The sequence below is a fragment of the Lissotriton vulgaris genome, chromosome 4_1, assembly GCF_964263255.1.
Source record: "Lissotriton vulgaris chromosome 4_1, aLisVul1.2, whole genome shotgun sequence".
Classification (NCBI taxonomy): domain Eukaryota; kingdom Metazoa; phylum Chordata; class Amphibia; order Caudata; family Salamandridae; genus Lissotriton; species Lissotriton vulgaris.
This window is the reverse complement of record NC_141691.1, coordinates 1400364721-1400381735: the sequence shown is the minus strand read 5'-3', so window position 1 is coordinate 1400381735 and position 17015 is coordinate 1400364721. Positions and strand designations below refer to the sequence as shown.

General features: G+C 50.0%; 1 protein-coding gene across 1 annotated transcript in view; it reads left to right on the top strand.

Moving 5' to 3' along the window:
- OSBPL1A (oxysterol binding protein like 1A) overlaps positions 1–17015 on the top strand; it is a 2145795-nt gene that overhangs the window by 1734882 nt on the left and 393898 nt on the right. The window lies entirely within an intron of this gene.

Sequence of the window (17015 nt, the reverse complement as noted above, 5' to 3'; positions counted from 1 at the left end):
GTGAGGGACACTGCCTGGTGTATTATTTGCTCCTGTAAGAGTCTTCCTTCTAGGGGTGCATATTCCGGTATATCTTGTAATGATATCCTCTGTGCTTTCCAAGCATGCACTAGCTGCAGGTATTTGTACTGTTGTGAGTGGTGTAATCCAAACTCTGCCCGTAACATTGCGAATGTCTTCAGCTCACCCTGCCGAATCACGTCCCCGATAGTAGATATCCCTATGTCGTCCCACCTTCGGAAGTCTTTCAATTTTTGAAGTTCCGTGAACCAGCTACAGTGCCATAGTGGTGTTTGTCGTGTAGGTTTCTCCTTCCACCCCGTGGATCTCGTGGCCCGTGTCCATGCTCGAATCGTGATCATGGTAGCGGGCAGGAGCTGTCTTCCCGCCCTCCCCCCATATAAGTAGTGAAGTATATTGTGTGTGGACAATTTATGTCTTTCCAGTGCATATGTCGGGTGGTGCACTGGTGCGTGAAACCAGTCGTTTATGGGGGTCAAGTGTTCCGCCCAGTAGTATGCCTCAAGGTTCGGCAGTGAGATCCCTCCACTATACTGGTGTCGTTGGAGTGTTTGGAGTGCGATGCGTGGTTGTTTGCCTAGCCATAGGAAGGATCGCAGGTCGGCATGAATTTTGGTAATCGTGTTAGCCGGGAGCGGGTAGTATTCATTCTGAAGTGCGTAGAGGAATTTGGGTAGCGTAATCATTTTATACATTGCTGCTCTTCTCAGTAGGGTAAGCGGTAGCAGCCTCCATCTCGTCATATCTTCTACTGCCTCTTCCATTATTCGTTCCACATTATGTTGGAACGAGAGCTTCTTGTCCAGAGTGATATAGACCCCAAGGTACTGGAACCCCTCCGCGGTAGTGAGTAAATGGTCCGGTAGCGTCACTCCTGTCACAGGGCCCCGCGGCGTATACAAGACTGATTTGTGCCAGTTGATGGTATGGCCTGCCATCGCCCCAAAGCCCTCCAACTCTCTGAATAATGTCCCTACTGAGACCTCGGGTTTCGTAATGTACAGTAATACATCGTCTGCATATAATGAAACTTTTTCCTGTGCCTCCCCTGAATCACTCCACGTGAAACTATTGATCCCTGGGTTTTGCCGAATTTTGGCAGCCAAGATTTCTATCGTGAGCGTAAAGAGTAACGGGGACAGCGGGCATCCTTGTCTCGTGCCCCTTTCCACATGGAATTCACGTGATAGCCATCCATTTACTCGTACCCGCGCTTTCGGTGCTGTGTATAGCAGCCTTATCCATTTCTGGAAGCGTGGACCAAAACCAAACCGCCTCATCACCGCCATGAGAAAGGGCCAGTGAACAGCGTCGAACGCCTTTTCAGCGTCCAAGGACAGGAACCAGTGCGGTTCCGCCCTATCCTTCACTTCTTGAAGCCAGTTGTGTGTCCGTCGGAGGTTGAGCTTTGTCGCTCTGTCTGGCAGAAACCCTGATTGGTCTGAGTGTATAAGGTCTGGAACGACTGTCCGGAGGCGTGCCGCTAGAATCGTGGCCAGCACTTTCACCTCCATGTTCAGCAGTGAGATGGGGCGGTATGAGGCACATTCCTCCTCTGGTTTGCCCTGTTTGTGTATCGGTACTATAGTCGCCAATGTCAGGTCCCGTGGGAGTCTCCCTATCTCATAAGCTTCAACATATAGGGCCAACAGGTGACGTGTCAGCAAGTCGGCCGTCTTCTTAAAGAATTCCGCCGGGAACCCGTTGGGTCCCGGCGTTTTCACCGATTTTAATTTATTTATGGCTATACTAATCTCCTCCAGTGTGATATCTGCCTCTAGTGGGGCGCTGAGCTCTGCATCTAGGAGTGGAACGTCCACCTTTTCCACATATTGTAGAGCCTCGTCAATTGTTCCGAGGTCTCTGCCTCTATAGAAGTTCTCATAGTGGAGTGCGAAGGCCTCCGCTATGTCCTTGTCCGTGGTTTCCAGGTGTCCCCCGTCTCTCCTGATTCTTTCCACCCACCGTGCTGCTCGTTCTGTCCTGCTAAGCCACGCCAAAAGTTTACCTGATTTGTCACCTACATCATATAGGCGGTGTAACGTAGCTAGTGATTGTGTCTTTGCCTCATTAGAGACCAGTTGTCTATACTCCCTTTGTTTGTCTTGCAGCCGCCTCAGTGTGTCCTCACCTTTGTTTACATGGTACTTCCTTTCCAGCGCTAGGATGTCAGTTTCTAGCCCTGCTGCCTCCATGTGTTGTTTATTGCGTTCGTCCCTTAATCTCCCTTTAATTCTGTCCCTCAGCACCGGTTTCATGGCCTCCCAGAAGGTAATATTGGAGTCTACTGAACCTCTGTTCTCCGCCACATACACCTTTATGTCCGCCCTCAATCCTCGTGTTATCTCGGGGGTTTGTAAGTCCCATGCTGCCAATCGCCACTCTATCTCTCGCCTTAATTTTTTTTTCCCTACGTGTGCATACAGAGGAGAATGGTCTGATATCCCCCTTGCTTTGTAGGTGAACTCATCTCCCTCCGACAGATATTGCCTTGCAATAAAAATGTAGTCGAGCCTGGAGAAGGTTTTATGGGCCCCTGAGTTAAAGGAGAACGTCTCCTGTGTCGGGTGTCGCCATCGCCATATGTCGGTGAGCCCCATTTCCGCCATGTATTTTGCCAGTGCCGTTTGCGTCCCCTCTCTGCGCGTTGCACCTGAACGATCTAATGCTTCCGACATGACGTCATTGAAGTCCCCCCCTACTATTTGCATCGTGTCTGCCGTATCTAACAGGATGGCTGCCACTTCTCTGAGCGTGCGTGATTGGAGTTTTGGCGGAGCGTATACTGAGATAACTGTCACATGCAGTCTATTCCATGTCCCCTGTATTCCCACGTATGTACCCTGTGAATCACTCCACGAGCGTGTGACGGTAAAGGGATGTGTTTTATTAATTAGGATTGCTACTCCCCTGGCTCCCGACGTATAACCCGCGTGAGTCAGGACTTTGTATCTCCCCCTCGCTATGAACGTACAGTTTCCTGCCCTAAGGTGTGTTTCCTGTAAAAGGATAATGTCTGGGGCGACTCTTTTGATATATGAGTTGACCAATCCTCTCTTTATTTTGGATCCTAATCCATTAATATTCCAAGTCAGAATGGAGATCCCCCTCTGAGGTTTGTCAGTAGCCTTTAGTGTGTCTGCCATACTGTGTTGCTAGTCTGGTGGTCAGTATGAGGCCATAGCAGCTGTGCGTGACAATGTTGATTATTGTGTATCTGACTGTGTCCCAATGAGAGTTCCAGTGTCCAGCATCCCCCCCAACGTCCCCAACGTGTTTTCCTACCCATTCCCCTGCCCCAACAAACTAGAAAACCCCTTCCCCCCTCCCCCTCCCCACCTCCCTCCCCTTCCAGATGTGCCCCTAGGCGGGACATGACTTTCAGTAGGAGTAGGCCTGTCGCCCACCCACTATACCCTCCCTTACCAACTCTCAAAAACACCACAAGAATGCAAAACAAAACTTAAGGGGGTGCCAACTTGCGTGCTTCCCTGCGACCGGCTGCCATTCCAGTCCCGTGGAACCGTCAAGTATCAGAGAGTCTATCCACACCTTTATGCACGTGTGTGCCTGGTTTGTCCCAACTGCGTATCCGCCTCCGCTCATGATTTAGAGTCCGGAATCTCCGATTCTGGTGCGCTGTGTTGTCCTGACAAGTCCTGTTCCAAGACACGGATCTCTTGTACCAGGGGGTGATCGGATTGTCTCTCTTCCTCCTCCTCTTCTCCGCCCGATGTGTGACTGTCCAGTACCTCGTCGTCTTCGCCCTCCGAGCGGGCCGTGATGCGCAGTGCAGCAAATCTGGATCCTGAGCCAGTCTCCCCGTTTGGTGAGGCTGATCGCCCCCTTCGCAGCATTCCTGGGTCCTGACCCCTATACGGCGTCACTGGGGTCCGCCTCTTGGATCTTCTAGCCTTTAGTCTCTGCGCCTTAGGGATTTCCCAATGTGTGGCATTTCTCGCGGACCTGTCCAACAGGTCGCGTTTGGCTATCTCCCTGCTGTTTAGGATTGGTCGCTCCTCCAGCCACTGCCAGGCGTCCTCCGGGTGTGTGAAGAAGAGGGTCTGTCCATTAAAGAGCACCTTAAGTTTCGCCGGGAACAGTAGCATATAGGCGATTTTCTGGTCTCTCAGTTTCGCCTTCACAGCATCAAAGGATCGCCTCTGTTTCTGAACCTCCTGGCTATAGTCTGGGAAAATCATGATGTGTGTATTTTCAAAGCGGATCTCTCCCAGCTTCCTTGCCTCTTTCAAAATCAAGTCCCTATCCGCAAAGTTCAGGAAGCGTGCAATGATCGGACGTGGTCGTGCTCCTGTCGGTGGTTTGGCGAGGAGGGCCCTGTGCGCCCTCTCTATCACGAAACAGTTTGAGAAGTGCGCCTCTGGGAAGGCGTCCACCAGCCACGTTGTCAGAAATGCCACCATGTCGGACTTCTCGCATCCTTCTCTAAAACCTACGAAGCGCAGGTTGTTGCGGCGTGCCCTGTTTTCGGCGTCATCCACTTTCCAGAGGAGTTGGCGATGCGAGGCCTGTAGTTCCGTCATGTCTCTTTGTAGGGCAGTGATAGAGGTCTCCGCCTCATCCATCCGCGTCTCCGCGTTGGTGACCCTTTCGGATAGATTCCGGAAATCTTGGCGCAGGAGTGTTACTTCCGAACCCACCTCGCCGATCTTAGTCTCCAATGCCGCTCTCGACTCCTGTATGTCAGAGCGCGACGCCTGGATGGCGGCCATGAGCAAGTCTGTATCCGAGCGCGGGCCCGGGGTCGCCGGGGGCCCATTCACCGTCTGGCGCGGTGCAGCGAAGTTATCCATCGGGCCTTGCTTGGGTCCTTTCGGTATTGTCTCCCTCTTGCCCATGACGAGTAGCGGTGGTCCGGTCCGTCTTCTTCCCACGCGTTGGTTGTCTATGGGCTGCGTTATTCCCGAGCTCCTCAGGGGGTCGGAGACCCAGTTCCCCTCCAGAGTAGTGCTCAGATCCCAGTCCGTAGCTGCCCCGGGGGACCCGGTTCCTCACTTTGAGTCCAGCCAGTGGCGTCTAGGTGCACCCAGGGGCCTCGTAACCACGCCGTAGCAGAGAGCCGGGCCTATCCTCTCCTGATACCTCTGTGTCGCATCACCGGCTCCCCAGCAGTTTCCACTTCCCCCGGACCACGGGGACACTCCTGCCTTAATGCCCCTCGGGTTGTGAAGGACTCGGGGCCTCGCTGGTCTCCCCCACATCTACATACCACACAGTCTAGGGGAAAAGACGGCTCCTGTGCACTCACTCTGTCACTGCCTGGGGTCCGGACCTCGCCGGGGGCCAACTGTGCTCAGGAAAGTGGGCGGGCCTGTCCTTCGTGCCCCGGGTGTTGCCGCCGGCGATATCGGGGGGGGGGGGGGGGGCTCCCCACGGGTCCCTCGGATGGCCTCCTCGCCCCACCAGTGTTTACGCCGGGTTCCGCGTAACTGGGTGTTTGAATATCATGTCCCGGGACTCAGCACCTCCGACGTACCCACTGCACTCAGGTCGCCATCTTAGTGTAGGTCGCCTTACAGTGTCCGCCCTCTGCTGGGAAAGCGCGGTTGATACGGGCACCAGTCTGGGGTGTATACATGCGGGATACCGCCGCTCACCTTCCCCTGGTCCGCACCCGGGTGCCCAGCTCCCGCAGTCACGGAGCTCGTCTTGCACTAGCGCTGGCAGCCGCCATCTTGCTGTAGTCCGGCGTGCGAGCGGGCTATACCGGACCTCTTTACTCCTTCCCGGGTGCAATTTTTAGCACGGTTGTCACTCTCAGTAGGCGCAAAACACCTTCAGCACCTCTGCCTGCGTTTTGGTGACGATCAGGCGAGGTATAGTGTCGGATCTTGAGGCAGCTCGGCGGGAGCTCAGTATCAGCACGTCCTAACCGGCCATGCTGTTAGCCACGCCCCCCAGTTCTTCATCATTATTGAGCCCTTTCGGCTGCATACTCTGAAGATCAATAATATACCTGGACTCCATCGCTCTTAATGATCTAATCCTGTCCCCACCTCGTTCTCTTTTCTCCAACTGATCTATTAGATAGAAAGACAATAGGTCCCTATTGCTTCCGTGGTGGGTCTCAAAGTGGCGTGCCACCGGATAATTCTTATCCTTGTTTGTGATGGCACGCATGTGTTCCAGGATACGTTTTTTAGCTGGGTTGATTGTTCTCCCAATGTATCTTTTGGAACACGGACATACCAGGCAATAAATTACAAACTCAGAGTTGCAGTTCAGAAATTTTTTGATCTCTCTCATGGGCCGTGGGTCATTGTTTCTCCCCTCATATTTAGTTCGTTTTCTACTGTATTTGCATGCTTTGCATTGCATGCACGGAAAGAAGCCATTGATGGGTTTAGATTTTAGTGTTCTGGGTGGTTCCTCATAGTGGCTTTTTGTGAGTTGATCATTGATGGACTGGCAACGTCTATAGGTAATAGACGGTCTTGATGGTAATATTTTCTTCATTATTGGGTCAGTACCTAGGATGTGCCAGTTTCGGTTAAATATCTGCACCAATTCGCTTGATCTCATACTGAAACTGGTAATCATCCTTACCGTACTGTCCTCCACCTTCTCCCTCGAAATGGTCTGCATAAGGTCTTTTCTGTCTAATAGATCTACTTGTTTAGCTGCTTCTGTAAGGAGTACCCTCTTTTCTTAACCTAGACACCGCCTCATCCCGGGCCTGTATGAAATCACTGGAGTCTGAGCAGTTTCTTTTTAGGCGCAGTAACTCTCCAAACGGGATGTTTTTGATCATGCTCTTCGGGTGGTGGCTCGCCGCGTGTAACACGGTGTTGCCAGCCGTGGGCTTGCGGTAAAGTCTGGTTTGTAAGGAACTGTCTTTGACGAAGACCTCAAGGTCGAGATAGTGTACAGATGTCTTACTTATTGTACTTGTAAATCTCAAATTCAACTCGTTGTTGTTCAACACCGCCACATACTCCTCAGCCGAGGATACGTCGCCGCGCCAAACAACAAACAAGTCGTCGATATATCTCGACCAGATCATTATATGATCCAGCCATTTTTCATTCGAACCCCCCTAGGCCACGTGCTTCTCCCACCAGCCCACGAATAAGTTTGCGTAGCTGGGGGCGAAGCACGTGCCCATCGCGGTCCCTCTCAACTGCTGGTACATATTCCCTGCAAAAAGAAAGATGTTGTTGTAGAGACAGAATTAAATCACTTTTTACTATCATTTTGTTGTGCTGATGGTATTGCATGCTCTTCTTCCCCAGGAACCATTTAATTGCAGAGATCCCATTTTGATGTTCTATACATGTGTATAGATTGGTTGCATCTAGGGTAATGAGAAGCATATCCTCCCAACCGATGCCATCAATCTGCCTTATGAAATCCTGGGCATCCCTAACATAGGAAGGTAAGTCTCTAACAAAGGGGGCCAAATAACCATCTATGAATCTCGATGTGTCCTTCAGCAGAAAAAAAATAAATATATATATATATATATATATATATATATATATATATATATATATATATATATATATATATATATATATATATATATATATATAACCTTATTGCTCATAAATAGACACTAAAGTGCATACAAAATACAATTTGTAAACTATAAACAATTGGGTAACAAATGACAGATTTGATACAAAATGAATACCAACCAGAGGGTTATAAATAACACTCAAAATCAAGATAAAGTAAACCATTTCAAATGTTTTTAAACGAATATCCAAAAGAGAGAATGGCGCTCCGGCGGCAGGTCAGCCCAGCACCATACGACTCTGGGCAATAGCTTGCTTAATCTTCCCGACGGCCCGCAGCGCCGTGACACCCAATTGGGTAGCTGTGCGCTTTACAAATACTGGATTTACATTTTAACATGATTTGAATCTACGCGTGTTTCAGCTGGTCGCCTTCTTCAGGTAGCCATAAGTCTTAGATGAATAGTCGAAATTATAAAAAAGAAAGAGGGGAGGAAATGGAATTGCTTCTGAATGTTGGTTCGACAATAGAATCACTGCCTACTTAGATACATTCACTGACGAACTGTCGTGATGATATATAAATATTTCGAATTCACGAAGGAGGATTTTTATCACAATGCACGGCACCGCCACAGCTGATACCAAAGAACCGTAGAAATGGAGACGGTGGCTGCTAAATCACCTAAATAGGAGACGCTAAACTCATGAGTGAATGTTTCATCACTGCTCACCGGCTCGGCACTTTATCTTGGGCTCAGTACATGCATAGCTGCACAGTGAATTATATATCACTACTTATCGTCCAACTTTAATAACGGGCACTAATATATTTGTCATTTGTCAGGGCAGCACCATGACCTACCTCGTGATCTATAGATGCCATATCTTAATCCAAGTCTTGTTTGCCACCCAGCAACTTTCCGAAGTTTTTAGTAACTGGAATGTGCTTGTGAAGTTGAATCCATTTCCATTATATTCCACAGAGAACTTAGGGGGCATAACGTCATGAAAGAAGCTTCCTTTCATGACGTGGATTCGAAATAGTCATATATCATCATGACAGTTCGTCAGTTTAAGTAGGACGTGATTCTATTGTCGGACCAAATAGTGCTTTCTTGCCCTGCTTTAGGAAACTCATTCAGGGGTACCCCTATTTTCCACATATATATGCCCATCTATGTTACTAAAGGGAACTAATCCCACACCCTAGCTCCCTACTGAAGGGAGCCCGCTGTAAAACCTTTTGCACCACCCTGTCACGAATCCCTGCCTTGGTGGAAATTAGGTATGAAACCACGGATGCTCTGATCTGCCCCCTCGCATCAATACTTGTGGCAGAGAGACACCATCTCCCCCAGCCCCATCAGTTGTGTTGTTTTTTTAAAACACTTTTTTATTTATTGTAAGAAAGTATCGATACAATACAAGTTCTTGCATCACATTCAAATCAACTACAGATAATTACAATCAGATACTGAATATTTCACCCATGCCCTTTCCCCCCCTTCCATCATTTCAGGATTTGTCACACATTTAACCAGTCCAGCCCATGCCTCTGCTCGGAGGGGGAGGAACAAATGTCACCTCAATATGCATTCCATTTCCCCCATATCTTATATCATTTTTTAGGGCAGCTTCTACTTGTATAGACTGCACGTTCAGCCAACATAAACCAATCAACATCCCGTTTCCATTCTACGATCGTTGGTGGATCTGGAACTCCCCATTTGCGAGCGATGTTACGCTTTGCAATTGTGAAACCGTTGGCTGCCCCCAGTTGATCCATATGGTTGAGGTCAGTGGCGTCCCAAATGTTTAGGAGACATGTCTTGGGAGATCATGTTAGAGCTTTCCCACTCACTTCGTTCACAACGTGGTTATTGCATCCCACTAACTCTTTATCAAGTGACATTCCCAGAGTATGTGGTAAAACGCACCCACCTCCCCGCACCGCCTTCTACTCTGTTGAGTTACTATGGCCCATTTTGACAAGTGTCGTGCATGTGATCTGTGTGCAATGTAAAATTTTCAATTGGACCAAACGCAAGCTTGCCGGTATAGCCACCTCGCAAGGGTAGGATAACGCATTGCGCCAGTCCTCGTCCTCCAAATCTCCTACGTCCGTCAGCCAACGCTTATATAGGTGAGTCATCGAGTCTGATAAGTTATTAATAATCTTACGATATGTGAGGGAGATTGCGTTGCTCAGCATGGGATCTGCCAGTAATCTCCCCTCCAGTGGGGTGGCCTTTAATTCTTTAGTTCCTTCTAGTAGGGCATGGCGTATTTGTAAATATTGGAAGGTTGTGGTAGCGGATAATTTGTAATCTATTTGTTGTTCAGGGGAGGTCGATATGTTACCCTTCTTAATGGTCACTAACTTGCGATGTGCCAATGATGTCCCATGTTCGAGGCATGTGGGCTGCTGAATTCATATCTGTGCATAGATCGCCGCCTAGTGTTGGGTCTGGATGATCGCACATTGTTGTCCTGGCAGAGTCTTCGAAGTATCACGAGATAGGTGGCTCCTCCCCTGGACTACAGTGCGCATGGGCATCGACTCCATCCTCAGATAGTTTTTTTCCGCCATTGGGTTCGGATGTATATTGGTTCGCTCTAGTCGGAATCGATATAAAAGTTTTCTTAAGGCCAAAAGGCCTTTAGGTTTTCGTCGGTATAGTCTTGCGTTCGGTGCCCGATTCTTTCCAGCTCAGTTCTGAGCCGGATTTCCAGAAGAGACGCGTACTTTTCAACGCTGAAGGCCCGGTCGACGCCAGAGGCCTTATCGACGAACCATCATGGAACGGAGTCGGTTCAAGAGATGTCCCGTGTGCAACTCCAAGTATCCCCACATCGACGTCCACCCGGTGTGCATCAAGTGCCTGTCGCCGGATCATGATGAAGCCAGCTGCATGGCTTGTTCCCGTTTTCGATCCAAGAAGACTCTTCTGTATCCACGCGCTGCGCGCCAGGAAGCCCAGCAGACTGCACCGGCGCCTGTGGACATATTCGATGCCGGGGATGATGAAGGAACTGACCAGGAGGTTCGTGTCGGAGGTCGACTCCAACTACGACGCAGATGTTGAAATGCTCGAAGCGAAAGAAGTCGTTGACGAGGTAGGAGACGACGACGGGGCCTTTGGGGCCATGGAAGATAGCTCGAGCGAGGAGCTAACTCAAACTGACATTGGGGCCGAAACGCTTCAGAAGGCTCCGGTCGAGGGATCGCCACTAGGCCTTACCCAAGGTCTTCCAATAAGTTCTACGGCCCCCCCTTCGGGCTCCGCTTCGGACATTGCTAAGGAGCCGCAACCTGCGAAATCGAAACCGAAAGTATAAGCACCGGTCTCGACACAAGTGAAAGCACTGATGCCTCCATCAAAACCAAAAGTGCGTATTGCTTTGGTCGGCTCAAAGTCCTCGGACCTGTCGGCACCGACGAAGCAGAAGGGCGTTATCGACCCGAAGAAACAGCTCAAGGGCGTCGAGACGAAATCTAGCGCGCCGCGGACAAAGGTCAAGGCAGTCAACCCGAACAAATCGGCGCCAAAGACGGTCTACCCCGACAAAGGGCTTGGTGATCCGAAGGTTCTCAAGCCTCCGCGTCGACAAGACAAGGCCAAGAGCGGACCGACCCACGAGTCCACGTCTGGTGGTGCCTCGAAGGATTCCGTCGAGTCAACGCAGCCGTCCGCCTCATTCTCCAAGCAAGTGGCAGGCTCCCTAAAGCGCATCAAGGACAAGGCCTCAAGTGTCGGGCCTAAAGATCCTCCACCTTCGAAGCCTGTCGATAAACCTCAGAAGACGTCGACGCCCATTCACTTCACGCTGCCGCCGAAAGTGGCGCCGAAGGCTTTCACCCCTAAAATGGCCACCAATGTGCCCGAGAAGGTGTCCTCTGTGCCGAAGTCGACAACAGTGGTCCCGGCCTTAAAGCATCGACAATCCTCGTTGGAAGAGGAACAGGAACAGTTTATCGATGCCGAAACAGGCAGACTTTCCCTTTATAAGCGGAAAATCGCCCCAGAACAGCCAATGGAGTCCTATAAAATTCCACTGAAGAAGAAAAAGGATTCTACTTCGACACCTGTTCTTGTGGAACCGGTATCTCCACGTGGCCATGATCTCTCACCCACTTATTCAAATGTGGACACTGGGGAAGGTGATGATGATTAATACAGTTATCCTGTATACACTGAGCCAGATGATACCAATGAACCTGGGCAGCTGCTGCTGACCCAGGTGATCCTCACTCTACCCCAGACACTCAAATTTATGCTGTAAAAACGTCGCCTACTGAGGATTCAGCAGCGTTTAATGCCCTCATTAAAAGGGCAGCTAAGAATCATGACGTCCAGCTCCACGCTGACCCCATTGAAGTTGACTTACTTTTTGACACCTTTTCCGTCTCAGAGAGGACTGTCAAGACTCTGCCTATGTTGAAGGGTGTCTTGAAGTATGCTGGGGAAATCTTTAAGGAGCCTACGAGAGCCAGGGTGATAAACCCCAGAATTGAAAAGAAGTACAAACCGGCGCCTGGAGACCCTACTTACATCAAGGGACAGTTGCTGTTGGACTCTTGTTGTTTCGAATGCCGGGAAGAGGGCTAATTCGAAAACAATGGGTGATGCTCCTCCCCCAGATAAGGAATCTAAGGTGTTTGAGGCATCAGGGAAAAGGGTGGCAGCTCAAGCGGCCAATATCTGGTGCATTTCAAACACTCAGGCACTTCTAGCCAGGTATGACAGGGCACATTACGACACACTTGAGACCCTGTTACAGCACCTGCCAAATGAATACAAAGAGGCAGCTGAGATGCTCATCCAAGAAGGGAAGCTCATATCAAATGCTTCTATTAAATGTGCCCTGGACGCGGCAGACACCGCGGCCAGAGCTATTAACACTAGTGTCATGCTGAGACGACATGCCTGGCTCACAATCTCCGGGTTCAAGCCAGAAATACAGACCACCATTCTCAATCGGACAGTAAACCCTGATCATCTATTTGGCCCAGAGGTGGACACCACCTTGGAGAAAATCAAAAAGGACACTGAAACTGCTAAGTCCATGGGGGCTCTACAGTCCCAGCAGTTCCGGGGTGGTTCTTTTCGTCGCTCAAGCACTAGAGGTGTTTCCAGAGGCCAGCTCTCCCAAACCACACAGTACTATAAAGGCGGCACGCAGACCACATACACCAAACAGAGTCGAGGTGGATATCGTGGAAACAGCGCCAAAGGCAGAGGTCGTGGAAACAACAACTCCAGATCCTCCGTCCCTAACAAACAGTGACGCCTTGTCACTGCCCCCAGACCACGCAACACCTGTCGGGGGGGAGACTTCAACAGTTCCTGCCAGTCTGGAAGTCCATCACCACAGACAGGTGGGTCACACAGCTTATACAGTACGGTTATTGTCTGGAGTTAATATCCACTCCACCCAACATACCCCCAAGACACCGTCCTATGTCCGCCGAGCATTTGCACTTATTGCAGCAGGAGGTCCTCGTCATGCTGCAAAAAGGGGCAATCGAGCTCGTGCCTGTGAAAGAAAGAGGCACAGGAGTTTACTCACTGTACTTCTTGATACCAAAAAAGGACGGGTCCCTCAGACCCATACTGGACCTCAGACCCCTCAATCAGTACATTCTATCGGAGCACTTTCACATGCTGACCCTCCAGCAAGTCCTACCGTTGCTCAGTCAGGGGGATTTTCTCGCAACTTTAGATCTAAAGGATGCGTATTTTCACATTCCGCTGCACCCGTCACACAAAAAATACCTCCGGTTCACCATCCAAAACCAACATTACCAGTTCAAGGTTCTACCTTTTAGGGTCACCACGGCACCCAGGGTGTTTACAAAGTGCCTGGCGACGGTGGCGGCACACCTAAGGAGACAAAACATTCACGTCTACCCTTATCTGGATGACTGGCTCATCCAGGCAAAGTCCGCCCAGCAGTGTGCCGCCCACATGTCCCACACCATTCACCTTCTTCACGATCTGGGATTCTCACTGAATTACCCAAAGTCCCACCTGCAACCCGCCCACATACGGCAGTATCTGGGTGCGACGATAAACACTCTGGCAGCCACAGCACAGCCAAATTCAGTGATGGTCAGCAGCATTCAATCGCTGATACAAAAAAATCAGACCTCAACACTCGCTTCCAGCGAGAGTGTTCATGCAGTTGATAGGCATGATGGCCTCCTGCATCTCCATAGTCCCGCACGCGAGACTACATATGCGTCCGCTTCAGGAGTGCTTAGTACGTCAGTGGACTCAGGCTCACGGACAGTTGAAAGACCTAGTGTTGGTGACCGGTCGTGCATACAACTCTCTGCATTGGTGGAATCCACAAAACCTTTGCAAGGGACGACCGTTCAAAGAGCCTGTGCCACAGATCATTCTGACGACGGACGCTGCTCTCCAGGGTTGGGGAGCTCATGTACTCCACTACACTGTGCAGGCACTATGGACACCACAGCAAAGGAAGATGCACATCAATGTTCTAGAACTGATGGCTATCTTCATGGCAATGAAAGCTTTCAAAGTACATCTGTGCAACAAGGTCGTGTTGATCCGAACGGACAACATGACGGCCATGTACTACATTCAGAAACAGGGAGGAACACACTCTCCACAGTTGTCTCATCTGGCTCAGAGCATGTGGAAGTGGGCCATTCAGAGAAACGTCTTCCTCATGGCAGAACACCTCCCAGGCAAGGACAATCGGATGGCGGACCTGCTCAGCAGGTACAGCCACCAGATGCACGAGTGGGAGATACATCCATCAGTACTCCACCCGTACTTCCAAAGGTGGGGTCATCCAGAGATAGACCTGTTCGCCACAAAGGAAAACGCCAAATGCCCAAGCTTTGCCGCCAGGTTCCCACACCCACAGTTGCAGGGCAATGCGATATGGATGAACTGGTCAGGCAAATTTGCGTACGCTTTCCCCCCAGCACCTCTAATACCGCTGGTGGCACGCAAGCTGAAGTAGCACTCGATGACTCTCATCCTGGTTGCTCCTACGTGGGCTCGCCAACCATGGTACACCACGTTTCTGGAACTGTCCGTGGTACCGCATCAAAGGCTGCGCCTCACACCCAGGCTTTTGACGCAGAGCCATGGCGACATTCAGCATCCAGATCCACAACAGCTCAACCTGGCGATCTGGCTCCTGAGGTCTTAGAGTTTGGCTACCTCAACTTACCTCCTGACTGTATGGACATAATCCGGGAGTCAAGAAAGCCCACCACCAGAGTATGCTATGCGGCGAAATGGAAGCGGTTTGTCATTTATTGTGCAGACCACAACATTAACCCGCTGGATGCATCTATTCAGAACATCATTTGTTATCTCTTACATCTGTACAAATGTAATCTGGCCTATGCTTCCATTCGTATACATCTATCCGCAATGGCTGCTTATCTCCAAAACAGACAGCACCTCTCACTTTTCAGGGTGCCTGCCATTAAAGTCTTTCTGGAAGGACTCAAACGAGTCATTCCTCCGCGGACGCCACCAGCTCCCGAGTGGAACCTAAATGTGGTCCTCACCAGGCTGATGGGTCCCCCTTTCGAACCACTGCATTCCTGCGAGATTCAGTTCTTGACATGGAAAGTGGCTTTCCTTATAGCGATTACGTCGCTACGACGAGTTAGTGAACTCCAGGCACTAACTATCCAAGAGCCATTTATTCAAATTCATTCCAACAGGGTGGTGCTTCGCACTAACCCTAAATTCCTTCCTAAGGTAGTTTCTCAGTTCCATATCAACCAGACTATAGAACTACCTGTGTTCTTCCAAAATCCAGAGTCCGTTGCGGAGAGGATGCTCCACCCACTTGGCGTCAAGAGGGCCCTAATGTACTACATTGATAGGACCAAAGATTTTCGGAAGACTAAACAACTATTTGTTGCCTTTGCGCCACAACACAAAGGCAACCCCATTTCCAAGGCTGGTATAGCCAGGTGGATCGTTAAATGTATTCAGATCTGCTATCAGAAAGCCAAGCACACTCTCACCATTCCACTGCGGGCCCACTCCACCCGGAAGTTGGGGGCCTCCATGGCTTTCCTTGGAATTATTCCTTTGGAAGACATATGTAGAGCAGCCACATGGTCTACCACACACACATTTACAAAACACTACTGTGTTGATGTGCACTCCAAACAGCAGGCAGCTGTAGGGCAGGCTGTTCTAAAAACACTTTTTCAAACTGCTGCAGCTGGCACAGGCGGCCGCCGTTAATGGAGGTACTGCTATGTATTCTGTGCACAGATATGAATTCAGCAGCCCACATGCCTCGAACCGAAAATGCTACTTATCAGTATGCATCTGTTCTTGGCATGTAGGGCTGCTGACATTCATATCGCCCGCCCTCCTCCCCGGCGCCTGTAGCGGCTGCAGCATTCACACATACTTCTAGCATGGTCATCATTCACATAGTTTCACTCCATCTTGGCCACAATGGCTAAAAACGATCTGAGGATGGAGTTGATGCCCATGCGCACTGTAGTCCAGGGGAGGAGCCACCTATCTCGTGATACTTCGAAGACTCTTCCAGGACAACAATGTGCGATCATCCGGACCCAACACTAGGCAGCGATCTATGCACAGATATGAATGTCAGCAGCCCTACATGCCAAGAACAGATGCATACTGGTAAGTAGCATATTCGTTATCAACCCCACTACATCTACTTAAATTGCCCAATATGTCAGCATGCCATAGTGGTGTCATTTGTTTCAACTTAGTTTTCCAGCCCAATTTAGCAGTGGTAGTGTGCCATATGGCGACAGTAAAAGCAGTGGGCCTGTGAGCTGCCTCATGTTTGATTTTGTGTATAATAGTTCTCTGTACCCTCCATGGCCCATCAGCCATTTATCAATCCAACATGCTGCAGTCGTTTTTTAGTAGTTATAAGTGTCAGTGAGCCATCTTGCGGCATGCTGTAGGTGTGCAGCATAATAATAGTACCATCTCGCCGCATGCTGTAGGTGCGCAGCATAATAATAGTACCGACCGCTTATCAGGGATAGCCAGTCCACCCTCTTCCAGGTCCCTCTTGAGAGTCACCAGTGAAACCCTGCTTCACCTCCCGGCTCATGGGGGAGAGCTCAATAGGTTATCCAGCTTACAGAAGAATACCTCTCTCAGCCGGAAGAGCACATTTTGGACAAGGTCTATAACAACGTGGAAGAAAGATAATTTTCTATGGCAGCTTTCCCCATCACTGAAAGAGGAAATTCCAGAATTGAATGGAGTTAGTGAGTCCTGTTAGAACCCTGTCAACACTGTGGTGCTGATGTTGGGTCTCAGTATAAGTCACCCAGATCCCAATGTATCTGAACCCGTCCAATTCCCACTGAAGTCCTGAGTTCGGAAACTGATCTGAACTTTTACCAATCAATCCCGCTAAAGGAAACTGTAGCGATTTCCAGGCGTTGACCCTCCGGCCCGAGGCTTCTCCAAATGAGCTCCACAGCCTCAACAACAGTGGGACAGACTT